At 45.9% G+C, this 27,237-nt stretch overlaps 1 long non-coding RNA gene across 1 annotated transcript in view; it reads right to left on the bottom strand.

Moving 5' to 3' along the window:
• The window catches only part of LOC144826418 (uncharacterized), a 175,735-nt gene extending 154,111 nt beyond the window's left edge, over positions 1 to 21,624 (bottom strand). The window contains exon 1 of the long non-coding RNA XR_013609819.1: positions 21,592 to 21,624. This is a non-coding gene — a long non-coding RNA (uncharacterized LOC144826418). The remainder of the gene's footprint in view (positions 1 to 21,591) is intronic.
• Positions 21,625 to 27,237: the final 5,613 nt, after the last annotated feature.

The following is a 27,237-nucleotide window of genomic DNA, read 5'->3' as shown; positions in this document are numbered from 1 at the left end:
TACTTTCTATTATACCTGCTGAGCAGCACCATCCAGTAAGTTGCTTATATAGTGAGGGGCACTGTCTTGGACATCTTCATGGCCATGACTTGCCTTATTCTGTTTTCTCTGTGGCACTGGCACCAACCTCTTCTCCACTAGCGAATTTAGGGAACACTGGTGCATGGCTGCAGCCACCACTTAATCCAGTTTAGCAATGTGGAGGTAGGGTATTCCCTTTACTCCAGCTACCAATTGTCCTCCTGGAAAGTTTGATCCAGGAATTTTTCAGGGTCCAACTTCATGGTTGGTTGTCTCGATTTCAAGAGTTGGCATCTCTTTTTGCCTATGGATCTGCTTCAGTGATCTAATGAATAAGTTATGTAACTTTGGTAATGCTCTTTCTAGTGGATATCCCACTGGCAGATTCCTCACGTTTTGAATCTTTTCAGGTACAAGACTAGATCTGTAAAAAAGATTCAGTAGGTCCTGTGTTCTTATAGGCAGGGCCTTCGGCCTCTATTGTAGCTCCATCTCACCCCAGACCAGACAACAGTGAGTCACATAAGGGCACTTGATGCTAATATCAGTTTTCATTCCTTTTTTCAATGCCTTTAGACCTGGACATGTGAATGAAAAGATCAATGTGTCAACTAGTAGTAAGCACATCTAGTTGGGAACCCTATTAATACATGAAAGTCTCCTCCACAGAACAGGTGGGTGGGTGGGTGGTGAGGGATCTGTAGATAGCCGGAGTATCCACCAGAAAGAATTACCAAAGGTAAGTAACTTATTCCCCTAGTGGACACTTCTACCTACTGATTTCCTCACAGTTTTAATCAGTATCAAAATAGCACCTCCAAAGAAGGTGGGTATGAGGAGGAGACTTGGACCACAAAATATTACTGGACAAGATTACCCTCCCTGCAGACCTGAGAATCTAGCTATTCTCACAGGGTAGTGAAAAGAACACTAGGGCACTGAGGAGGGTTCTGTTTGGTCAACACGTAACACATTTTGATGCAGAGGACAATCCATCACAGTAATGGTCACTATTGGACTGCCTTTATCTTCTTCGCACTGGTGAAAGCAGCTGATCATCAATGTGGTACTAAGTCGGAAGCTTGCTAATGTGCAGAACTGCTTGCAATGAGAAGCAAGGTATTCAGAGTAGGAAGCTAAAGAATGAAGCTATGTAGCAGGGTGCACATATCAGAAAGATCAATAGCAGATCAAGCTCCCGCCGGTGTATAGTAAACGTAGCTGAGAAAAAGTCACAGCAGGTGAATATAATTAAGAGGAGTGATATGGTAAAGGAGAGGCTAAAACCACCAACAAGTAACCTTTAAGTATGGCAAGAGCAAACTCTGTCGCCACAGAGACCAACAACGGTACTTGTGAAAACTTTGCCTGCAAAAGAATAACTTGCTCCTCCTCATAGCAGGGGACAATTTGAGGTGAGATGTTGGGAGTGCCATATCCTCCAAGCTTCATCCAGGGCCATCAGAATAACTTGTGACTGGTTCCACCTCCACCTCATTTTACTGGGAAACACCCAACACATCGGCGTCAAAACATCGCGGTGCTATCGCACCGCCACTTTGACATCGTATGGTCGTTCACATCGCATGCTATTACCGCGCATGATACGACACCGCGAGGCCATTAACATCGCATGCAATTAGAGCGCATGCGATGTTACGGTGGCATTAGAACGCTACAGAAACGGGCTTTTCTAACAGGAAATTCAAGGGATTTATTGAAAAGGCACAGTGTCACGCAACAAGGATTTATTCATTATTGAAAAGGCACAGTGTCACGCAACAAGGATTTATTCATAATGCCGAACAGAAAATTCAAGGGATTTAAATAATAGGAGAAAAAAAGGAATAATGGCACGAGAATACAGAAAAACAAAACCAAACAACTCAATACGGGGTATATGAATCATGCAAAAACCTCTGACCCCTTCCTCACAGAGTGTGTCTTCTCGGACTCCTCTTACACGGTAGTTCACCTCACCTCCCGCCCACTATTCCCACTGCCCCATCTCACCTCACGCCCAGTACTCTCACTGCCCCATCTCACCTTGTGATCTGGCCGCCTTCCCTTCAGTCCAGGTTATCCTCTGTCCTTCCTCACTGGCCTGTCCCACCTCTCGCCCTCACAGCCTCCTGTAGTCCACCTCCACCCGCTGTCCCATCTCACCTATAGCCTTCTGACCACCCCTCTCGGCTGTCTCCTCACTGCTGCCCCCACCCACATCTCTGTCTGTCTGCCCACTGTTCCCTGTCTCCTCTGGCACTCATCTCTCTCTCCTGTCCTGTCCTGCCCCCAGCCCTGTCTGCCCTCTTGCCCCTCTCTTCCCCCCGTCCCATCTCACCTCTGACCACCCCTCCTCGGCTGTCTCCTCTCACTTCTGACCCCACCCACATCTTCTTGTCCCACCTCTTGTTCCCTCTTCCCTCATAATCCTGTGTCTCTTCTGTTCATCCCCCTGTAGACCCCTCTTACATCTGAACCCACCTTTCACTGTCTGTCACACCTCTGCCCCCGGCCCCTGTGCACCCCCTCACACTGCTGCCCTGTCGGATCACCTCTACCCGTCCTCTCTCTCCCATGTCATCTCTGGTGCCCTGCCCCGGCCGTTGTCCACCCTCCACCCACTGGCCGCTCTCCGCGTGCTGTCACTATTCATCTCTGGCCTCCCTCGCTCTTGTGGCCTGGGCCTCTCTTCCCCTATAGAGCAGTCTCATGGCTGCGTCACTTCCCTCAGCCCCTGGCCTGATTTTGCCCCCTCCCTCGCTGTCCCTGCTCAGAGCAGCCCTCCCCTGTCTCCTCTCACCACTGTCTCCATGTCCCTGCGGCCTCTCACACCTGCACAAAGGTGTAAGATTTACTACATTTCTGGCGCGGACAGAAGGCCTTGTGGAGAGCCGAGCTAGGGCCGGACTTGGCTCCAAGAGCCAAAGCTCGAGCCGAGACATCAAAAGATGTAAATCAGGCAACAAATGTCATGAAACATATGACAGACTCTTTACATTTAAAACAAAGAATGGTTTACAAAATTTCTCTGTCAAGTACGGGAAACACCCATCGCATAACACAGAAATAGCTGGACTGCCTCTCAGAGCGCCTTAATCATTAGCGAGCTCAGACCCAATGCAAGCAAGGTAAATCCTTCATTGCACGCTGTGCTTACTTCATTACCCTGAGGGGTGATCTGCTTTCTCAGAAGAGTAGCTTTAAAGCAGACTAACTTGAGCAGGAGTGAGCAGAATAAGAATACACAAGAGGCTCAAGGCACTATATCAGTCTTTATTGTTAAAGGAGGCAGCATTGGAAACTGGACTTTTATTCGCTGCTGTGAATTCATGCCACAGAATAGCGGCTTTCCACTACGGTCTAACTCGTAGAAGGGAGAAGGGTCAAGCTGTTGCCGCCGGGAAACACCCATTACATCGATGTAAATGTCGCGCGATGTAAAGTCGGCGATGTGAAACGCTGGCCAATTACATGGCCGCATTTGCGTCGCAACAACGTTCGATGAAAAAAATGCCGCTGTGATCGCCGATGCGATGTAAGTGCCGCGATGTAAACGCCGCAAAATAATTGTCGGCGATGGATCGTCATACAACCATTTTACTTGGATCCTGCAGGATCAGAGGAAACAGTGGAAACCTCCATTTGGCAAAGATGTCATGAGTCTTGGAGTGTAAAAGCATTCATGGTCAGCAAAATTCCACCTACTGAGCTCATCTGCCCTAGTGTGAAGGTGCCCCACCAATTTACTCACTATCACTGAACGTGTTGAGTGCAAGTGAGCAGAACAGCCTCATTGCCTCCAGACAGAGCATGTGAGCTCTGCTTGTTACGGAATCACATGGCGGTGGTGTTGTTGGTCAGTACCTGGATTGAATTGCCCCGGATTGATGGCACAAGCCACCAGTCTTGTTGGCTACCCTAAAAGCATGCAGTTCCAGAAGGTTTATGTTACAGAGTTGCTCTGATGGGTAGACCCCAGATTTTCACGTCCTTGCCTCAAGAACTGAGGGAAAATACTGCATCTGTTACCACAGTGGCCACTAGCAGGGGCAGACAGAATATCCTGTCATTTTTAGGTCGAGCCTATAGCAGCAGCGTAAATGCGCTGAGTGCTTTGCAAGGCATGCAGTATTCAGTATAGAGTGGAAGCTCCACCCACTCTCCGCCCATCTTTTTCATTGACTTGGTTCCTAAATGCTGCCTTCCAATTGGTTTTAGGCTTGTTAGTCCCTCCTTATGACGGTTATGTCATCATTTGTATCTTTCCATGGCTACTGGCCCCTTTACTTCGAGTGTTTTATAGTATCTTTTATTTACATTGGAGCACTATTTTCTTCCCGTGCCTCCCCTCCCCTCCCGCAGTTCGGGCCCAACAATGATATTCAGACCCACCGCCTCGGGTAAGTGAGGAGCCACGGTGGCTCTGTCAGGATTCGAACTTGTGACCTGCAAATTACTCACAAATATTTACTTAAACCACTGATGACGCACATGAACAAACACGCTGTAGGTCGGGACGAGTTAGGTAACAGGTTGGCATCTGCGTGTGGCATGACCGTTCTTGTCCACCTCCCTCAACCTCTGATCCTTGCTTGGGGAGGGAGGGAGGGTGGCCCCAGAGTACCTTCCACCGCCGGCTTCACCAGGAAGCCTGAGCTGTAACCTGACCCAGCGGCCACATGCTGGTCCCTGGCGGCGGCAACAGCCTGCCAGCTACAAACTGAGCCCCTACACCTGCGGCAGCGCACAGAAGCCCAGAACAACCACCGGGGCGCGAGTGCAGGAGGAGAAGGGGAGCATGGCTCCGGCTTGGCCCTGCTGCTAGCGGGGAGATGCTGCAGAAAGGGAACTGCCAGAGACACCTAAAACCTTAAGAAAACGTAATTGTCAATTGCATATGCACACACTTGTCCTGAACCCGGAAGAAAACCTGACTGTCACTTGTGTATGCACACATCTGTCTGGAACCCGTAGGAAAACTTCACGGTTACTTATGTATGCACACACCTGTCCTGAACCTATAGGAAAACTTCACTGTCACTTGTGTATGCACACACCTGTCCTGAACCCTTAGGAAAACGTCACTGTCAATTGTGTGTGCACCCAAGTGTCCTGAACCCATAGGAAAACTTCACTGTCACTTTTGTATGCACACACCTTTCCAGAACCCATAGGAAAACGTCACTGTCACTTGTGTATGCACACACATGTCTGGAACCCGTAGGAAAACTTCACTGTCACTTGTGTATGCACACACCAGTCCTGAACCTATAGGAAAACGTCACTGTCACTTATGTATACATACAACTGTCCTGAACCAGTAGGAAAACTTAACTGTCACTTTTGTATGCACACACCGGTCCAGAACCGGTAGGAAAACTTCATTGTCACTTGTGTATTCACACATCTGAAAACCACAAGCAACTTTGCCCTGTTGTATATACCTGGAACATTCTATAGCTGCAGATTTCTCTGTTCTGTGGCTGTGTTTTGTAATTGTAGATGCATCAATCCATGTTTCTACATAGTGTTTAGCCTGTTTCCACGCACACCCAGTCCTACAGGATAAAGTAATCTTAGCAAAAGGAAACTTACCTGAGAGGAAACCTGTGCAAGTGAGGAAGCCAGTATTATAACTTGTTTTTTTGTGTTTGTTTTGGTGTTGAGTTGTCAGCCGTTGGATTGGCCGGCAGTTCATCCTAACTACTTGACTGACACCTGTCCGTCGCATGTGTCATTAAGGACAGCTTTGTATCCCTAAAAGGCTGTATTTGAAAAGTGTACGTCACGTGGTTCCTGAAGAGTCTCATATCCCTGTATTTTGCATGCAGTTGCCACTGGGTGCAAGGTTCTAGGCCTTTCTTTATGTTCCTCTTAAATGAGCACTAGCAACAGGATGGCACGAGATGGTAATCTTCTCAAAGCTATTTCATAGTAGACATATTTACTGACTTATTGGTGGAGCCCAGCCGGGTAACGTGGGCAGTGCCATCGAGGTGACCCACCGGAGGCCTTCACTCCTGTGTCCGATTTGCAGTGGGAAGGACCAGTCAATGGACATATGTCGCAGACTTCACGATGTGGGTACGTCAATTGGCAAAGTCAATAGCTCTGGCTAAACACTTATAAGGTCCCAAAGGCAAGACCTATTGGCAATGCTTGTTCAGATCGATGTCTGTCATTCACCACTGCAAGCCCTGAAAGGGCTATTCAGAAAGGCAGATCTTGTCCAACAGGCGACCCCAGTGCAGGGCCTGGTGTAGGTTAAGTCCCATTAGTGGGCCTAGATGGACCGCCCGGAGGAAAGCACAAGTAGGATGCATGAAGCCAACAGGCCTAGCCACCCTACAGGGTAGACATTGGATGATTCCAATGAATGGTACCCTCTGCATGGGTTCAAAGTGGAATTTGGCATTTCTTATGGGAAAACCCAAATCAGATATGGTGTCATCAAACTCTGAAGGTGTTCTGATGCTATCTGAGGCGCTCCCAACTTAAACAACCAGTCATCGGGCTGATGTAAGGCCATAGGGGAGGTCAGTGCATTTCTATGACACCATCCAGTCCTTGTGGATGAAGCCAGTTAAACTAGCGCAGGGTCATCATTTTCAATTTCTCCTTAAAGGGGAAATGAGTTAAACATTCTGAGGGTTATAATCAGCTGCAGGCCTCTGTTATTTTTGGGGACCAGGATGTAAGAGGAGGAACACCTGAGCCCCCATTCGATCAACATCAGTACCTCTCTGAAGAGGATTTGAGCATGAGATATCAAAAACAGGCTGAAAACCAGAACAATGGGAAGGAGCATATCCAGGAAGGGTAGGGCATAGCCAATTTGAACAATTTTGTCCAAAGTTTTTGAAAGCCAACGGAACAGGAAGTATTTAATCTAGCCCCCCACTGGGCACCTGTATTTGCCCAATAGCAAACAAAAGAGTTTTTTGTGAAGACAGGAGAGGAAGCAGAGGGCTGCTGTCTGCCACATTTGGCTCTACAGGCCCAAAACTCTAATGGCTGCTCAATAGGTATTGACAGTTGACTGTGAAGGAAGGCAAGGCAATTGCCCTAAAGTAAACTTGAATTTTCTAATATTGTTAATGGTACTGATGCATTGGTGAGGCTAGACCCAGAGAATGTGTAATTTCTTGGCTATTCCTAAATTTTCCCAAGGCGTGTTTGCCTCTCACCAAAGAGCTGGGTGCATATCTATCAAAGAAGCATGCACATATACTGAAAATCTAGCAGAATGCATCCTGGTATGTCTGCAGATAATAAAGTTGGTTTCTACTCCATCGGAAATTGAGTTTGTTGGATCCTGGACAGAAAAGAAGATTTGATTGGTTGCGTCTTTCCCATCCTGAACTGTTTGTGCAAGGGCAGTCGGTTATCCTCCAGTATGGCAGGTGGACCCTCCCATTGCATTTCCTAAACGTTGTGGAAACAATAGGCTAGAAGCATTCTAGGACTGCCATTGTTCTGCTTCGATTCCCATAGAAGGGAATAACTAGGATTCAGGTTGTTGGAAGAAGCCTAAACCACTAGACTTGCTTTTGTAGGATGCTTTGTCAGAAATTTCAAACTTCCAGGTGCTGCTCATATTACAGTTGAGTTCTGACTTCACAACGCCTGCTACCAGAGCCAGTGGTCATCTGGTTATGTCACAAGTTCAGCCAATTGTGATGGAGCACAGGCCAGATACAGGTAACAGGTTAGTCCTGCTGAAAATGTTTCCTTCTCAAAGTCTGGTGCAAAGGATTCCATTAATTGTGGAGGAGGCTACGAGGAGCTGGGAGAGTGTCATGGATGGTTGTTAATGTAGCATGAAGAGCAGAGCAGGACTCTCATCTGGCATTGTGGACAGTTGTCGTTGTAGGTTAAAGATCCGGTTTGGCATCGCAGATGACTGTTGATGAAGCTCCTCGTTGTTGGTCACTATGGGCTGTTGTTGCTGTCGCGCGAAGTGCAAATCGTGTGTTGCTGATCGTGGTTGGCAGTCTCTGTAGCGCGAAGATTCAGGTTCACCAGACCTTTGCATTGGTGGTTGTTGCAAGCAGCAGAATCCTGGTGCAAAGGAGCCCATTCGATGTTGGGAAAAGCCCAACTATTTCAGGATTTGACCTTACTTCACAGTAGGAGCACAACTGATGCCAGCCAAGGTTCCGGGGTCTGTGGAGGCACCTCTTGGGGATCAGGAACTCACTCCAGCATAGGCCAGTAGGGCTCATACAGGTCCAGTGCAGCAGGTCAGCTGGGCAGTTGCAAGGAGTCCTCTGATGCTTGTTGACTTTCTGTAGCTGAGACAGGAGGTCGGCCAACTGACCCTTGGAGTCAATCATGTAGCCTGGAATGAAGAGCACATGTCCAGTCTTCCTTTTCAGAGATCAAGGGCGACCTCAAGCAGCAGGACAGCCATCGGGGAGTTTATAGCAGGACTCAATCAGCAGGGCAGTGTTCTGGGGAACAAGGCAGGCATCAAGCAGCAGGGTAGTCCCCTGGGGAACAAGGCAGTCCATCTTCTTTAATGTCCACAGGTACAGGAGTGTACTACTGAGTGACTCTGAAGGACCAGTATTTATACCTGGTGCCAGTCTTTGAAGTGGGGTATTCCCTATACTAACCTCAAATCTGGGTCAGGAACATTCTTCTCTTCCCCTGTTAAGGCTCCAAGAAGTCTGGGGTGACAAAAGACTAGTGTCTGAAGGCAAGCACTTTGAAATGCACCACCCCCAACCATCCTCGCAGGATGGCCCATGATGTCCATACCTAATCCCCTTTTGTGTCACTGTATAAAAGGAATACGCAAACCCCAACAGTGCCATTCACAGCCACATGACCCTGGAGCCTGGCAGTAGGCACAAATGGTTAGGAAAAGAAAATGTCAAATTTCTAAAAGTGTCATTTTGAGAATTGTCCACACACACTAACCCCAGCAATGTTGCTGAGGGTGGGAACCAGAGGCACGGGGGCCAAAGGGCGAGCCAGCCTCCACTATCTCATGAATATACAAAAGCGAGCTGCCCCTTGAATAAATTCCTATGTTTATCTACAAAGTTCTGTAAAGATGCACTACCAGTGGGGGCATCTCATAAAAAGTTACGGACTGGACTCACACACCGCCCGGTGTCATGCTTCATCATCGGCTGTCCTCGCCCTCTAAAAACTTGGTGTGATAGAGGGCGGGCATACACCTGGAGACAGGGATGCACTTCTAAATCTAAGTGATGGCCATGGGGGAGTGATACGTGATTTAAAAACATTACATTAGTCCATGTGCTATGCTTTATTTAGCCTGTATAACCAGCGCTGTTCTCGGATGTGGAGTTGTCTAGATATATCAGTCTTTTGTTTATTCATAACCTCAAGCACCACCTATCTGAGGTCCAGGTCGTTGTGGCCTTTCTCCGTGCAATGTTTCGTCAGTTTGGTGTTGGTCTTCCTGCACCTAATCGTACTCCGGTGTTCGCTGATCCGCGTCTTTACCTTCCTGGTGGTCATCCCGACATACTTCAGGTTACACGGACAGGATAGGAGGTACACCACACCTTCTGTATTGCAGTTGTTGAAATGTTTTAGCTTCCAGGGTCTCTCTGTACCTACGTCAACTTATTTTGTTGTGGTGGTCAGCCGGCAGCACACACAGGTGCCCGTTGGTCTCAGTTGGCTCCACAGAGTCATCTGATTCTCAATATGATAGTTGGGAGTTTTGGAGTGTACCAAGGTGTCCCTCAAGTTCCTACTCCGTTTGAATGCGAATAGTGAGGGTTCCCACTTCTTGTTCCCGCTGTTTATTATGGCCCATTTTTTCTTTATGATGTTCTGGATTCTGTTTGACACAGGCGTGTATGTTGTAACACAGACCAGGCGGTCTTTCTTTTCTTTTTGTGTTGTCTCCAAAAGGGCATCCCGGTTATTATTCCTCGCCCTTTTCCTTGCCCGTTTAACAATACAGGGTAAAAGTTAGTTTAGAACCACTTTTTATTGGTGTGAGTACACGTTGCACCTGCCACGTGTCTCATAAAGACCACTTCACACCACCATGCACGCTATAGGTATGACGCAGAATGGATGATGTTCATAAACTATTTGTTTACATACTCACACGGTTTGGTTTGTATGTTTTGTTTTTGTTTTTCCTTTCTCTACAGAGTTAATCTCAGAGGTACTATACCAAGAGGGAAATATCCATCTACATAGTGTTTTTTTTTAACCCCTCCCCTGATCTAGCGACAGGATTTTCCTTCCAATTTTCACTAGTTAAAAGGAAGTGGTACATAGGGTATACACCCCCCTCCCATTTCTCCCCCTTTTTTAGGTCCTGAAGAATGCTACGTACCCTTCGGGGGCACCTCAGCAGAAACATGTCGACCACATTTCATACGGTGAAGGGAGACTAATATCCCATACAACCGTTCACTTAGTTTTTAACCACCATACATTTACCATTTCAATAAAGCATAGCACATGGACTAATGTAATGGTTTTTAAATCACGTATCACTCCCCCACGGCCATCACTTAGATTTAGAAGTGCCTCCCTGTCTCCAGGTGTATGCCCACCCTCTATCAAACCAAGTTTTTAGAGGGCGAGGACAGCCGATGATGAAGCATGAAACCGGGCGGTGTGTAAGGCCAGTCCGTAACTTTTTATGAGATTCCCCCACTGGTAGTGCATCTTTACAGAACTCTGTAGGTAAACATAGGAATTGATTCAAGGGGCAGCCCACTTTTGTGCATTCATTTTGAGAATTGTGACTTAAAATCCGACTTTACCATTAAAGATGATTTCAAACTACAATTCATTTGAGTTGAAACAAAATATCTGTATTTGCTCCCAATCACATGTTATCACTCATTACTTGTAATAAGGTAACAACATGCTAGACAATGGGAGAGACAGGGCTTACAAGAGTGAAAAATTGAGTTTTTCACTAACAGGATTTGTAAAACTTAAACCCACATGCCCTACTTTTTAAATACAAGGCACCCTGCCCTGTGAGACTTTGGGGCCTACCTTAGGGGCAACATATGTATTAACAAGCATTGGCATAGCCAATAGGTCTTGTCTTGGGGACCTTATAAGTGTTTAACCATGCAGCACATGATCCTGGGTGCTGTGCCGCCAGAGCTATACAATTACTATACATTGGGTGTGATTCAAGAATACTGCTTGCCTCAGAAAATATTTATGGACACATTCCAAGGTTTTTTAATGCGCAGACATAAAGACAAGTGCCTTCATGAAAGTTAACAGCACGATAACATTTTGTGTGTGACTGCATTGCTAGAGTATTGAACAGCATATGAAAAAAAGCAGTGAAGTACTTTTCAATGGCAGAGACGTCACATCCCTCCTCCCCAGGCCTCTATTAACCAGGCACCCTTCTTCAGAGTTTTCCATTCAAAACACTGCTGGCACCATCTGTTTACCAGCATCCCCTCTCTATGTCCAACCTCCCTGGGTATAGGAGCACTGGACATAGCAACAACAACAAGATGCTCCCATTTGTCGGGTAGAGGGAAAATGAAGATTTAACAGGGTCAGCGTCGGCATAACTTAATCTCCGCACATCTTAAAGCAAAAATATTAACCTGACCTTGTGTAATGTAACTGGCGCTTTTGTAAAGCTCTTCAATACCTTTGGGTCAGTCGAGTTTATGCTCTATAAAATTGCCCCAAGAATGTATCTGACATATAAGTATTGCTCATGCAAAGCACTCCAACACCTTCAGGTCGCGCGAGTTCACATTATATAAGCAAGCATTAGAGAAAACGCGACAGGAGTTACCCAAGCCTTCCCCTTAACTGTGCTGCAAGGTTGGGCTGCTGAAGATCCAGTGATTGAGGCTTGCTAAAGCAACAAGCAGCGAAGCAGGAGTGGTTTGGGGGAAATCCTCGGAATTTGAAGTCAGAGAAAAATAAAGAGGTGATTTCGAAGACCGATTCTTAAGTGTCTGACATTTCATTTCGGTATTCAAATGGGACGGGGAGATTGAGTGACGGGCGCTGAAGCTGAACCACTGAAGACGGGCAAACATTGACACGAGCAGGAATCAAAGAAAAAAAATAGTCCCCGAAATAAACACATAAACACAGAAGCGTAATGTTAACAGTAATTGGGTGGTGCTCTGTGGGAGGAAAACAAAAACAAAAAGGAGGGACAAAGAGGAAGAAATAATGACTAGCAAGCAAGAATTTTCGAATGACAATCGAAGGGACAAATACAAGGGCAATGGGTGAGTTGTAAGACCACAGAGTGAATACAGCTTGTCTCAAAGAGACGGAGCATGCGCTGCCTAGGCTTAACCTAAATAAGAAGGTTTAGGTCTAGCAAAGGTTTTGTTTTGTTAGGCTGAAATGGCAGTTTAAAACTGCACTATATACTGCAGTGGTAGTCCTAAGACATGTTTAAAAAAGGCTGCTTCACTGGGTGGCACAATGAGTGCTTCAGGTCCACCAGCATCATAAATGTACAGGCCCAGGATACATGTAGCACCATTTACTAGGGACTTTCAAGTAAATTAAGTGTGCCAATTAGGTGTAAGCCAATGTTACCATGTTTCAAGGATAGAGCACAAGCACTTTAGAACGTGTTAGCAGTGGTAAAGTATGCGGAGTCCTAAAGCCAACAAAAACGAATTCAGCAAAACAGGAGGCAAAGCTCTGGGGGGAGATTCTACAAAATAGGCCAGATCCAGCAATGGTCAAGTGTTGCCAGTATGTTTTGATGTCATTTACAAACCACTTGATATTCTGCCTCATAACTTTTGATGTCATCAGCACCATTCATAGTCAACATTTGTTATATTTTTTTTCATGTGAAAAAAGCATTGAATATTAAAACCATGACTTTTTAGAGGTGATATTTTCTGGGGTTTGTTTTTTAGAAATCCATCCCAATTACTAAATTAGCCAGTGCCGATAACTGAAAATATCACGTATTTATGTTTTTGAAAGAGAAAATAAAAGGGAAAATAGTCTCCAAAGTAGTGTGGTGAAGCAGTGCAAAAGTGACAATGCCCCGACATTAATTTTAGAAGATGCCAGACTTCTGCATGGTGAATCAGGAAGTTACATTTTTCCAACCCACAGAGATCTTCAAATAAGACTAAGTCTCTCAAACTCATTTATAAATGCAAATTCCATTTTGTGTTTTTTTTGTCCTGACCGTCCTTCTTTGGTGCACTCTGGGGGCTAAACACCAGATGTACATTCATATTTTTTATTCGTGCAGTTTCAAGATAACTTGAGTAGACAAGCCTAGATAGCAAATGTTCACATAATCTAGCCTCAAGAGAATACAAGCCTCCACAAAAGCGAAGGGCAGGCCTAAAATGATGGCATAGCTGTAAGAAATAAAACACATCAAATATATCACATTAGACTCGTCTGCAAGTGCCATCTCCTTGTCAAACAAAATAACGAAGAGGTTTAGAAAAACGTTGGGGTCCAAAATAATTGTGTCTGACAATCAGAAATTCCACTCTGCTGGCATTACGTTTTGAAAGGAGCACCCAGTACTGGATGGTAGACCATAGACTTTGGTGCTGATCTGAGGTGAGGTGTTATAAGTTGGTTGTGAAAAGTGAGAACAAGTCAAAAGTAACAAGTAATTCTGTAATTTTATTTGTAGAAGATACTTGTAGCTGCTGATCCCTAACCATGTGAATACTCCAGGCCCAGAGTGGATCCAGAGATTTTTCTCCGCGATTTTCTTAGACACCTGTAGGGAGCATCGTGCGGCTCAATGGAAGCGATGTCGGGCCACAATATAACTGTCTCCTCGACCCATCAATGTCAGTTTATTTTTATTTGTCTGCGCTGTTGGACATGGAGCCCTTAGGAATCAGATAGTGCTAGTGTACAGTTCATTAGATTGGGTTCTTTTTAGTATGGACCAAAATAGTTAATTCCACAGAACAGGGAGGAAGGTGGGTTGGTGAGGAATTGGCTGTTAAATAGAGTTCTACCATAAAGAGCGTTACCGATGGTAAGTAACTTGTTTTTTTGAAGCATACTTCTAACCGCCAATTCCACACCTTGTGAATAGATACCAGAGCAGTACCTCCCCTGGCGGTGGGTTAGTGGAATGGCTCAGACCAGGGAATCCTGCAGGACTAAACAAGCTAAGTGCCACTCCCAGTGGACCTGGTTACCCCGGCACTAGTGTTACGTGAACGTGTGAATTGACCACCACATTGCATCCTAGTAGATGTTCAGTACACGCACTCCTCATGCCAATGTGGTGCTAGCACATTTGGCTCTGGTGGTATGAGCCTGCAGGCTTTCTGAAGGCTGCTTCTTAACCAGTCTAAAGCAGATCTTAATAGAAAGGACAACTCATCTGGAAATGGTCCTCTTCTGCACAGCTTTACCCTTCCAGAGAATCCCAAAAAGAGCTGATTGCCCACTTGATGGATTTTGGTGCAATCGATGTAAAAGCTTCAGGTCTTAAACATGTAGGGGCATATTAGCAAGAAGTTAATGCGCTATTTATCGCAAAACGCGATTAGCGCGTTTATTTTTATCGCTGACTATCGCTGGATATTTTAGCGGAGAAAACATGCTATTAGCAACCTTCATCTCCACTGTGCTAAAATATCCAGCTATAGCGGTGAAATGCCTGAATATCGCTGGATTTCCAGCGATATTCACGCATTAATGCTATGGTGGACTTAGCCTGAAAATCCACCTCTCATTGGGGAATACAGGTAAGTACAGTTTCAAGCAGGTGTTAATTACTAGCGATAATCGCGCTTAGCGCAACTTTTATTTTTTCCGCTTTGCCTGCGTTGCTAATAGGCTGCTTTCAGTCTCCAACAGTTTGGGTACGCCTACTTTGCATGTTATTAGCGATAAATATCGCTGGCATGCAAAGCGAGCCTCAAACCGGTCGCTATCGCCTGAAAGTTGTCGCTAACTGCTGTTAGCGACATCTTCCTGATATGGCGATAGGAATATCGCCGCTTTAGCTGCAAAACGTGCAGCTAAAGCGGCGATACTGCCCTTGCTAATATGCCCCATAGTCCCTCTACCTCCTTGAATGGATGAAACGGAGCGATGAACATTTGCAGAATAATAGACTGCCCAATGTTGAGGGGTCTTATGACCTTCAGGCGGAAGAAAAGCATCTTAGTCTTTAAAAGTCACTTGTCCATAAAGAAAGAGGTGCACAGTGTGATCGGAACGAAGAACGCTTTCTTGAGTGAGCAATCTCAAAGGCAACTATGCATTGGCTCAAATGGGGTGCACATCCGGAATGTGAGAATATGATTGAGGTCCCACTGGGGCATCACAAAGAGTCTCATGGGTCAGCCCTTTCAAAAAATTAAACACAATATGTGGTTTACAGAGATGGCTTATCAGACACATTTTAAAAGCAGATAAGGTCAACTGGGCTAGTGATAGGGAGAAAAGTAGGACATTAGACAACTGGGCTTGTAAGGGTTGGATATGTCGGGAAGAACACCAAACAACAAACTACTCCAGGGTCCAGTATATATGGTTTTAGTAGAGGGGCGCCCAGCTACTAAAATGTAATCTATTATTTCTGGGGGAAGATCGAAGCCTGTTAAATATCGCTGCTGGACCTCTACACATGGAGGTGTAAGTTGTGCAGGCTCTAATTCAGAACTTTGCCTTGCTTTTGTGACAGGTGGTCTTCCCAAAGAGGCAACCAAATTGGAGGACAGATGCTTATGGCCTGATGTGGGAATCACACTCTTGTGGCCCAATCTGAAGCCACTAGGATGACTTTGAAGAAGATCAAGAATTATAACACCAGAGTTTGGGGCAGCAGAGGTAGCACTATAGCAGATTTGAGCTCTGATCCAGACAAAAGGCATCTCCAAATGAAATCTGCCTTAGGAGCTCCAACTTGCAAAATGTTGGAAACTGCATGCTCTGTGGTGGTGAAAATATTGAGCCAGGGTTGCCTCCCATTACTGGAAGATGCTCTGTATCACTTCTGAGTGTAGTCTTCATTCATGATCCGTTAATCAATGCAAGTTGAGGTTGTCAGCCCGATTGTTTAATGATCCTGACAAGTGTTGTACAGCCTATAGGTGACCTGGTGACTCAGCCAATTCTAGAGGTGCAGAGCCACCTGGAACAGGGTCTACAACCCCTCTGCCCTGCTTGTTGCAGTCCCATTTAGCTGTGGTGTTGACCATGAGAAACTGCAACTGCTCTCACCTGATGGGTGAGAGGAAAGCTTTCAATACAAAGAGAGCTCCAACAAGTTGATGTGAAGGTGGATTTCGCAAGGAGACCAGATTCCTCTGATCCCCACCTCTCCCAGATGGCCTTCTCCGTGCTGCGGAAATGCATCTGGGATGTCTATCAACTCTGGGGGGCGAGGGAGAGGGGTCTGCTTCTCATCCAGTGGCAGTCCAGCAGCCAGCAGCCAGCACCGCACATCTGATGCAGTTTCTTCTGACACTTCGATGGAATCTAAAAAGTTCCCCTGATGCTGAGCCAACTGAGATTTCAGATCCACACTGCTGAGCCTGCATGTGCCACCTGCTGGACTCCACAAGCAAGATGCAGGAGGTCAAGAAGCCTCAGAGCCACTCTCACTGAGACCCAGGTCAAAGTTGAAACATCTGGATCATAGCCCAAATGTTCTGGGCTCATTGAGGCAGAGGGAAGGCTTGAAACTCTACCGTGTCCAACACGGCTTCAATTGAAGTGAGCCTCTGTGAAAGAATAAGGTGAGACTTTGGAGCATTGATTAAAAATCCCAGAGATGTCAGCAGCTCAGCCATCATCTGGAGGTGGTTGACAAGTGTTTGAGGCTACTGTGCCTACACCAACCTGTCATCGAGGTATGGGAAGACTGATATTTCCAACCTCCATAAATGGTCAGCGACCACCACCATTACTTTTGTGAACCCCCGGAGGCCACTGGTAAGACCGAAGGGGAGCACTGCAAGCTAAAAATGCTCCTGGCCTACCGGAAGATGCAGGTAATGTCTGTGGGACTGGAGGACATGAATGTGAAAACAGATGTTCTACAAATCCAAAACCATCATCCAGTCACCTGGATTCAGGGCAGAGAGAACTTGGACCAGGGCGAGCATCTTGAACTTGTCCTTCTTGAGGAAGAAGTTTAGAGAATGTAGGTCTAGAATAGGATGAAGTCCACTATCTTTCTTCGGCACCATATAGCAGCGGGAGTAGCTTCCCACCCCGTTCTCTGATGCTGGTATCCTCTCTAAGGTTCCCTACTCCAAAAGACCCTTTGCGAAACAGACGAGTGGTCCACCGGTAGCTTTTGTGGTGTAGCTGGTATGTTTTGGGTTGTAGAATGGATGGGTAGGGTGTAACTGTGTTGGACTATTTAGAGCACCCATCTGTCCGATGTGATGCTCTGCCACCTGTGAAGGTAGTAACTTATTCTTCATCCAACCAGGTGACAATGCACCACTGATTGCAAACTAAAGTTGTTTTGCAAGGGAGCGGGGGCTAGGTAGTTCACTGCGAATGGGGGCATTCAAGTTTGTTGTTGCTGGGAAAGTGTGTTTGTGTGCTGTGCTAGGCCAAGAATGCAATATCTCTTGGCTTTCCTTAAAGCACTCTAGCGCTAAGTCCCCAAAGAGATGGGTGCCGTCAAAAGGCATATCCATAAGTGACTGTTAGACATCACTCTAAAATCTTCTTGGCACCAAAGCACTACGCTGGTACCAAGTGTCCTACCCAGAGAGTCATTAGTATCCAGGCTCAACCTGGTTACGTATTTTGCTGCATCGTGGCCACCCTGAATTGTCTCTTGACGGTTGCCTCAAAGATCATCTGGGTCTGCAGGCAATATTGGCAACAATATCCTACAATGTATGCAAATAATGCCTCAGGTAACAGCATGAATTTATGGATCTGAGAGCCACAATAGCAAATGAAGATATTCACTTTCTGAATACCTCCAAGAATTTTGACTCCCTATCTGGCGGTGTGGCTGGGAAAGTGTTTGGGTTCAGCATACTGGTATAGGCCTAAACCAGGCTCTTGTGTTGGGTGCCGCAAGAGGAAAGATGGGTCCAACGGAGGTGGTCTTTGTCTCCTGGCTAAGCAGCGCTTGACAGGAGGGCAAGATCCTGGCTTTGCACAGGTGTAACAGCATGTCTATGCATACACAAGAGGAGTAGGTGTACAAAGGAACATATAATTTATGTAGTATGTGGCACATGCTTCATTATTTGAAAACTGCACTCACCCACAAATTGTGGCATGCTTAATCATCGGGCTTTGCTATCAACAACCCTGCACAGACCAACATCTGGGGTGGATCAAAAGGGAGGGTAAGACAACACAAACACAATTTTTCAGGGTTCAGAAAAGAATCGTGGTGCAGAAATAAGAGTTTAGAACGGTCTCAGGAATATCCACTGTCAAATTTTATTCCTGGACTTCCTGGTCAGTATTAACAATGTATATAGGATGGTGGTGTCAAAGAAAGTTAGCAACTCCACACCCCTCCTATCTGCATCTCTGCCAACATCTTTCAGCCAATCATATCAGGCCGTAACGGGTCTTTGCGGCTTTCTCAGTCATGTGTTGAAGCCCAGACTCTCAATAGTTAGGCAAATCTCACAACTGCAGGTTGTAAACAGCAGTGATATCAAATCCAACATGGAAAGCAACCATGGCAGGAAGATCCAAAAGCTCCTTTAAGGCTCCCAAACTCAGCATCAATTATCTTGTGTTCAAGAATTATTGATACCTATATTTTAAAAATTCAGTCACTTTATTCAAAACATCAACTTCTGACTTTGAAGCACTATATTTTCATTTAATTATCCGTTCAGCCAGGTTGAAACAGTTATTTCGCTAATGGGCAATTACTATGACAGGGTTAACTAGCGTGTGCCCTAGAATGCCTGCAGCTTGTCTCTAATTGACCACTATTCTTTGAAGGTTAGCCAGCATGTCTCCAGGAGTATCTACAGTTTGTCACTAATGGGCAATATTTTGGTACTCTAACCAGTATATCCAGAAGAATTGAATAATGTTTCTAAGGGACCATTATTATGTCTGGGTTAACCAGCATGCCCTCAATAGTGTCAACGTACTTCTAAGGGATCATTAGAGTGAGCCAGCATGTCTGCGGTCATCTTTGCGGAACAAAATTGTTTGCAATGTTACCTTTCGAAGTCTGCATTTATTGTGCCATCTCAGTTACAGAACATGAAACACAATTGTCAGGACACATATATTTAAAATGGGTTCCATAAACTGCAAAGAGATTTTGCCTCTCCTCGTTAAAGATAAATCTCAAGAGAAATGTTTCTGACAGGCAAGTAAAAGTCCCATGATAAAGCAGCAGTGGCAAAAGTAATTGGTCTGGCCTGTGTTTTTTACTTTTAGCTACACTGGCGTCGACTATGCTACTTCCTAATCCTATATGGGAAGTGATCATATGAAAAGCATGAAGGTCATCATGGTGTGGTTACTGTGTTATGGTATGCAGCATTTAGAAGTGTGTTAGATAAAGATCCATGAGAGATAGGTGCACAGTTTATGGTTGTCAGTAGGCTAACAGCCTTGAGCATCTCTGCAGGTCCTTTTATGGTGTTTCTTATGATCGTAGTCCACCTAGCTAGTCCCTGCACAGGGCTGACAACTTTCTCAGTTTTTTGTTAAAAGTTTATGGTCCTGAGCAGGAATGTGTTGGAGAGACGAGTGATGGGGAGATCTACTGGGATGGACATTGTTACTGTTATCCCACATCTGCCATTGTGAGATGTCAAGAAGCGATCACAGTATGTAGCTAGTTTGAAACTGGCGCCTTCAATCGCTTGCAGCATGTGGCAGACCTCTTCAGTTATTCCATGCCTATTCAGTTGGATATGGCTGGTTTATCGGCTGGTACTGTGCTGAGTGACTGGCAAGACCCATGGCAGACGTGTCATGTGAGTGTAAGAAGATTACGCTGTATAAAACAGTTAATATGCAGACTGTATGTACTACAATTGGCTGCCGACTGCTGAGTGTTATTGTATTAATATTTGTGGACGCCATTAGGGTTATATATGAAATTACATTACAATATAATACCCATGCCCTTATTAACTTGCCTGGATATAGAAAGTAATTTGTTGGTTCACCTCTTCTGATGTTACTGATCTATGCAGTGTTTACAGCAGTCTGCCTATTTCTGGCTGCACTGAACACACCTTACTAACAATGCAGTGTTCACAGAGCGACGGTGTAGCTGATAGTGCCCTTCAATTAGTGATCCGTGTCGTGTCTGCATAAACAGCATAGAAACAGATGTGTTTACAGTCTGTCTGCTTAAACTAGTATAGTGAACTGTGTGCACAGTCTGTAACATAACATGTCTATTTGTAAGGCACACATTCACCCAGAAGGGCCACTTGACACTGAATAACAGATGTTTATTGTTACCCAACTCAATGTTACCTCATTTTATCGACCTCAGAAGGATGAAAGGCTGAGTGGACCTGCTGGGATTTGAACCTGTGACCATGAGGTCAAACACAGGCCAGACAATGAGCGCATTAGTCCATTAAGGCAATAGACCTGGCTTTGGTGCACGGTTTACCTTTCTACCCATGTCACAACACTAATGAACATTGTGGGGCTTTTTCACTAGCCTATGGCCTAGTCAGAGTTGACTGCACTTTACGAAAGGTATTCTCAGCCTTGGTACTCCTGTTGTGCTCATAAGAGCGGGAGACTCCTGTTTCAGTCTTCAATCTCTCCCGCACAGTATTGCTGTTGCAGGTTTCATCCTTACCCAAAATGCACAATACAAATAGTGCAGTGTTTATAGCATGTCTAGCGGCAGTAATGACATATTAACAATGCCATGCTTGCAGGCTCTGCATGCGCTATGCACAAATCACGAATAGTCCAATGTTTTAGTCTGCCAACAAAAAGCATCTCACAAACAGTAGGCTTCCCTACTGCATGTCTGTCTGCACTAAGAATGTTCTATCAGTAACCCACTGCCGTAGACTAAATGGGGCAGATTTATGAAGGCCTTGCGCCTCCAGTGCGTCCCTTTTAACATGGGAAAAAGTGACGCACCGGTGGCGCAGGGCCTTCATAAATCTGCCCCAATGTGTCTGCCTACACTAATCACTTATCGCAAACATTGCCGTGTTAAGTGACATAATCCGTGCAAGAACAGGACAATGTTTGCAGACTGAATGCCTGCTTCCACTACCAACCTGCACACAGTGCAGTGTTTACAAAGAGGCTCTATTCTAAGCATGTGGGGCAGTTGTGTGCATGAACAAGCACACACGGAGCCAAGTCCTCTTGGGTTTGTCACAGCTTGTTGTAATATTTAACTTACATCTCCGAAGACCGCCTCTGAAGCCTGCTCTTGATGTATTCTGGAGCCTCTAAAATAATTAAAGCAATTTTATCAAAGAGCAGCCACTGAATGACTGAGGATCGAGCCCCGGCTCAGTCCTGAGTTTGGGGTGGACAGTTTACAACTGGATCAGTGTAAAGTGAAATGTAGTAACCATCTATCCACAACCAGTGGCAGCTGCTACTTAAAAAGGTGGCGGGGTAGTGAAGACAACACAAAAAAAAACGTACCTGCAGTCCGACCGCCGCCTCTCGGTCCTCTTCGCTCTTCAGTCGACTCCGGAGCAGGAAGCACAAAGGCTCCCAGACTTCCCTAGCATGACAACAACGTTGTGATTGGTCTGAACGCTGTGGTTCGATGCTCAGCCAGGAACTTGGAGCCTGTGCAAAACCATCATGTGGACTTAAGAGAGTGCTCACCACTCCGCCCCCTGCCACAGCCCAGCCCACCCCGCATCTAACCAGCTGAGCAGCAACTGAAAAAAATGATAATAGCAGTGCGTTATCATTTAATTTTTCCTTTTTGAATGGTTCACAGAGCAGTAGGGCGATGTTCTTCCGCCGTAGCAGATGAGCCGCCACTGTACTGGCAGCGTCCCGTGCACGTAAGAACGGTGGGACCCAACGGGGTGGGATTGTGACAGACGATGAGTAGGAAAAAATAATTATTTATTTCATTTTACCTCGTAGACGGCTGTTGAATTCTCCCCCCCCCATAACCCGGCTGACTGCTCTTACCTTCACGGGCCGCACCTGTGCTGCACAACTGTGAATTGTCTGTGCTCCCCGCACACGAACAGATGGGACACAGACACAGCCTTGTCAGTTTCTATTTGTTTTGTTACTTCTGGAAAATAATGTTTGAGGTTAAAGTTCTAGTCATTTGCGGAGATGTAAGGGTTTACAAAAAAAATCTTTTTATTGATCACAAAACAACAATACACAAACTGAAAACTGACCATTGTGCCATGGGTATCTGCAAATCATAAGCAGAGAATATAGACATCCATCATTACAGAAAATATATTGGAGTACGTGAAGTGGGCTCAAGCGACATCCAGTTCCTCACGGACAGGATCTAGATCCGGTGGTGTACAGATGTCCCTACAGTAAGCATTCCAAACATCCCATATCTTTCCCCATTTACGGGGTCTCCCCCTGGCCACATACACAGACCTCTCCCGAAACATGCACCAGTCAAGATCCGCCATCCATTTCTCAAGCTGAGGAGCTCGGCTAGCGCCCCATAATTGTGCAATATTACGCTTGGCAATCATGCATGCAAGAGTGACCCACAGTTTACCAAGGCTCAAGAGGTCAGAAGGTTCCCAAACATTGAGTAGGCAACGGCGTGCCTCCAGAGTAATCTGCACACCCCACACCTCACTCATTTTGTCATGGATCTTAATCCAATAGTCACGGACCTCCGCGCACTCCCACAAGATATGCATGAACGTTCCAGTCATCCCACAACCTCTGCGATAATCTGCGTTCGTAGCAAGCCCCATCCGCAACAACCCGGGGCCCGTGGTGTAGGATCAGTGAAGAATCCTAAGCTGCACCAGTCGAAGTCTCATAGGGACCGCTACTACACGAGGGGAAGACACAGCCTCCCCCCAATCTTCTTCATCCAGGACCAAGCCATCAGCAACCCATTGTTCCCTAAGTTTCACTAGGGGATCCTCAACATGGTTGACCAGCTTCCTATACACCAGGGAAATCGCTTTGGTAGGAAGGTACCCATCCAACAGTCGGTCCTCTAGCGGAGAGGCCACTGGCGGCTTCACATCACGAGGGACAGCCGCCGGCAGTGCATGCTTGATTTGTAGGTAACGATACCGCTCGCTCTCATGCAACTGGTGTCTGACCTGTAGTTCCTCGAAAGTTACAATCCCATCCATACCCCACAAGTCTCGCACCTGCAAAATACCAATTAGATCCCAGCGATCGAAACCCTTCGATTTCCACAAACGACCTAGTCCCTCCGAGTTCCACAAAGGCGTGGCCATTGTTATTCTACCCTTCCATTGGAGAGCACGATTAGCCTCATGCCACACTCACGTCGCCACCGACGACGGACCCACCAGAGGAAACCTACCACGTCTAGCGTACAAAACCCTGGTGTCCTCACCCCCCGGCAGCTGGCCGCGATCCATGGCAAACCCGGGGTCAACCGGTGAGCCATAAATTGCATGGTTAATAGGGGCTAGTTGGGAAGCCCAGTAGTATTTTCTAATATTAGGCAAACCGATCCCTCCGTCGTACCAGGGTAGCATCAATTTAGATCCGTGGTTTCCCTCCCCAGAGAAGCCCGCGCTGCAACGATTCAATCTTGTTGAAGTATGAGGGGGGTACGGGTTCAAAGGAATTCTGTAAAGCGTACAAAAACCGTGGAAGAGCCATCATCTTAAATAGAACTGCACGACCTAACAAGGATAGCGGCAACTCCCTCCATCTTGCCACGTCGCAACGCAGTCTGGCCAAGGGGGGTCCCAGGTTCGCATTAAACCTCACTTTAGGATCCTTCGATATTTGGATTCCGAGGTAGCGAAAGCTCACAAGTTCAATCTTCACTGGACAGTTCGACGGTACCCTAGGCGGATCACCGCTCATCACAAAGAGGACTGACTTCGCCCAGTTAATGGCAAAGCCCGAGTACCTCCCATAAATTGTTAAGATGTCCAGGTAAAAAATAAAGGAATGTCGGGGGGAGGTCAAATACATAGGAATGTCATCCGCATAGAGCGAGATTTTATCCTCCCATTCCGGTGTCCATCGCAGCCCTTTAATTGATCTGTCCCACCGTACCCAAGCCGCCAGCGGCTCCAGAGCCAAGGCGAACAAGAGTGGTTAGAGGGGGGCAGCCCTGACGGGTGCCCCTCCCCAACGGGAAATCCCGGGACTTATGGTTATGAACCACCACTCGAGCCAACGGAGCAGAGTAAAGAAGACGAATCCAACGAATAAATTCGGGAACAAACCCCAACTTCTGCAACACCGCAAAAAGGTAAGACCACTCAACCCTATCAAAGGCCATAGTGGCGTCCAATGACAGGAGTACTGCCGGTTCGTGAATGCGAGACGGTCCCGCCACCACTCCATGAAGTCGACGGAGGTTTAGAGCAGTATTCCGGCGCGGCATGAAACCAGACTGATCCGGATGCACCAGCGTCGTAATAACCTTCACCAATCGGGTAGCGAGCAACTTGGCCAACACCTTAGGTCCACATTTAAGAGGGAAATTGGTCGATAGGAGGGACACTCCAATCGATGCTTACCCTCCTTATAGATTACAATAATATTAGCGATGTGCTGGTCGGATGTATGACGTTACAACTCATACTTTTACAACGCATGCCATTACAACGAATTTTTTACAACGCAAAAACGTTTACAACGCATGTATTTACAACGCATGTTTTTACAACGCAGGTACCTTTACAACGCATACCATTACAACGTAAGTATTGGTAAGTATATATTATTTTTTTTTAATTTAAAATAATTGAAAATAATATAATTTAATTTAATTTAATTTAATTTAATTTAATTTTATTTAATTTTATTTAATTGATTTAATTTAAATTTAATTTTATTTTATTTTTACCTTATACCCCTGTACCCCAAAAACCCCAAACTGACCCTGAACCCTAAAAATACCCCTGTACCCCAAAAACCCAAAACTGACCCTGAACCCTAAAAATACCCCTGTACCCCAAAAACCCAAAACTGACCCTGAACCCTAAAAATACCCCTTTACCCAAAAACCCAAAACTGACCCTGAACCCTAAAAATACCCCTTTACCCAAAAACCCAAAACTGACCCTGAACCCTAAAAATACCCCTTTACCCAAAAACTGAAAACTGACCCTGAACCCTAAAAATAACCCTTTACCCAAAAACTGAAAACTGACCCTGAACCCTAAAAATACCCCTTTACCCAAAAACTGAAAACTAACCCTGAACCCTAAAAATACCCCTTTACCCAAAAACTGAAAACTGACCATGAACCCTAAAAATGCCCCTTTACCCAAAAACTGAAAACTGACCCTAAACCCTAAAAATACCCCTTAAAAAACCCAAACATATAAAATTTAAAATATAATTATATACTTACCAATACTTACGTTGTAATGGTATGCGTTGTAAAGGTACCTGCGTTGTAAAAACATGCGTTGTAAATACATGCGTTGTAATGGTTTTTGCGTTGTAAAAGTTTCGTTGTAATGGTAGTGCGTTGTAAAAGTTGCGTTGTAATGGTTGTTTCCCGTGCTGGTCATAGGTCAATATACCATTATCTCTACTCTCGACATACATATCTTTAAAAAATGGGGCCAGTCGGTCGGCGTGTAGTTTATACAATTCTATGGGGATACCGTTCGGGCCCGAGGCCTTCCCAGAGTGAACCCCCTGATGGCTGCCGCCACCTCGTCGTTCGTGAGGGCGAAGTCCAGAAACTCCCTATGCTTAGCGGACAGGACGGGCATCAGAATATCCTGTATGACCTCTGCGTTATCTTCCACAGTATAGTCCCCGATCGATGTGCAAACCTCCTCATAATACCGGGCAAATTCATCCACTATAATCTGTGGATCCGTCGTGGCACCCGAGCCCGCGATCTGCAGCTCTGGCACCAGACGAGACCCCCAGTCTCCATTCTCCAACCACGCTATCAGTTTTCCGGCCTTATCGCCGTGTTCGTAAATTCTGCTCTGGGTGTTAGCATGCTGCACCTTCGCCCTATCACGCGCCAGGTTCTTTTATTTATCTCTGAGAAGCTCGAGGCGGTGTCCCGCTCCCGGGTCCCCATCAGTGGACACCTCCCTCTCCAAAGCTGTCAACTCCACCTCAATCCTGTCAATTTCCGCCCTGCTCTTCTTCTTCTGCCCAGAGATTAGGGAGAGCGCCTCCCCCCCTGACAGATTTATAGGCCTCCCAGAGGGAACAGCCTGAATCGACCGTTCCCGCATTCTCCCGGAAATAACTATCAGTGACACGCACCAGTTCCTTCTTAATAGTAGGGTCTCTCAAGCGCCATGCACCAATCGGGGCTACCCTGGCCACATCACCTAGTCTCATTTTTAGTTGAAGCCAGATCGGTGAATGATCGGACACTCCTCTTGCCAAATGACACACTTCCTGGATATACTACACAAAAGAAACCAGGGGGTCTAAATGCCAGCCAGTGTGGCTGGGCCGCCAATTTGGGCTAACAAAGTCTCAGAGGTGCCTAAATCACCAAAGGACAGCCTCTACGATAGGGGCGAACAACTACCAAAGTGTGAAAAAATACCAGACACAGTAGAGACCCTGTTCAAACATTGGGTAACAAAATCCAAACCATTTAGTAATGGACTACCATCAAAAAGACTCGGTGATCAGTCATATCATCTGGCCATCCCTGGTGTGAATTGGCTGGTCCCCTGATCATTGGGACAAGAGCACCACACCATTAGTTGCTGGTCTTGGATTTGGTCCACCAACATATATGAGCCGCCATCAGATAACTAATCTTTGATGGTTTAGATAAGTTCCAGTGCAACATAAAACAAAAAGTGGCGAATTAAAATAGGATGATGTGTTCTCCATACATAAACTTTTATTCTTTAGCCGAACAACATCCCCTAATTAAAAACCAGAACAGTGCAAGAGAGACAGCAACAAATATCTGTCTAATAAAGGGCCAACATGTTTCTGCCTAGCGGACAACCTGTCTCTTGGCTTTCATCAGGGCCTCTGCTCTAAAATTAGTTGCACTAGTTATTGAGAAAACTGTGATCAAATCAAACCAACATACTAAGAAATTATTAATATGAGTTGGAAACGATACAACCTGTACCAACCCAATATACTACTCCTCCATGTCAATCGGAAAGT

This window comes from Lissotriton helveticus, chromosome 3_2, assembly GCF_964261635.1.
Source record: "Lissotriton helveticus chromosome 3_2, aLisHel1.1, whole genome shotgun sequence".
Classification (NCBI taxonomy): domain Eukaryota; kingdom Metazoa; phylum Chordata; class Amphibia; order Caudata; family Salamandridae; genus Lissotriton; species Lissotriton helveticus.
Note: the sequence above shows the minus strand (reverse complement) of the source record. Positions and strands in the feature narration are given on the sequence as shown.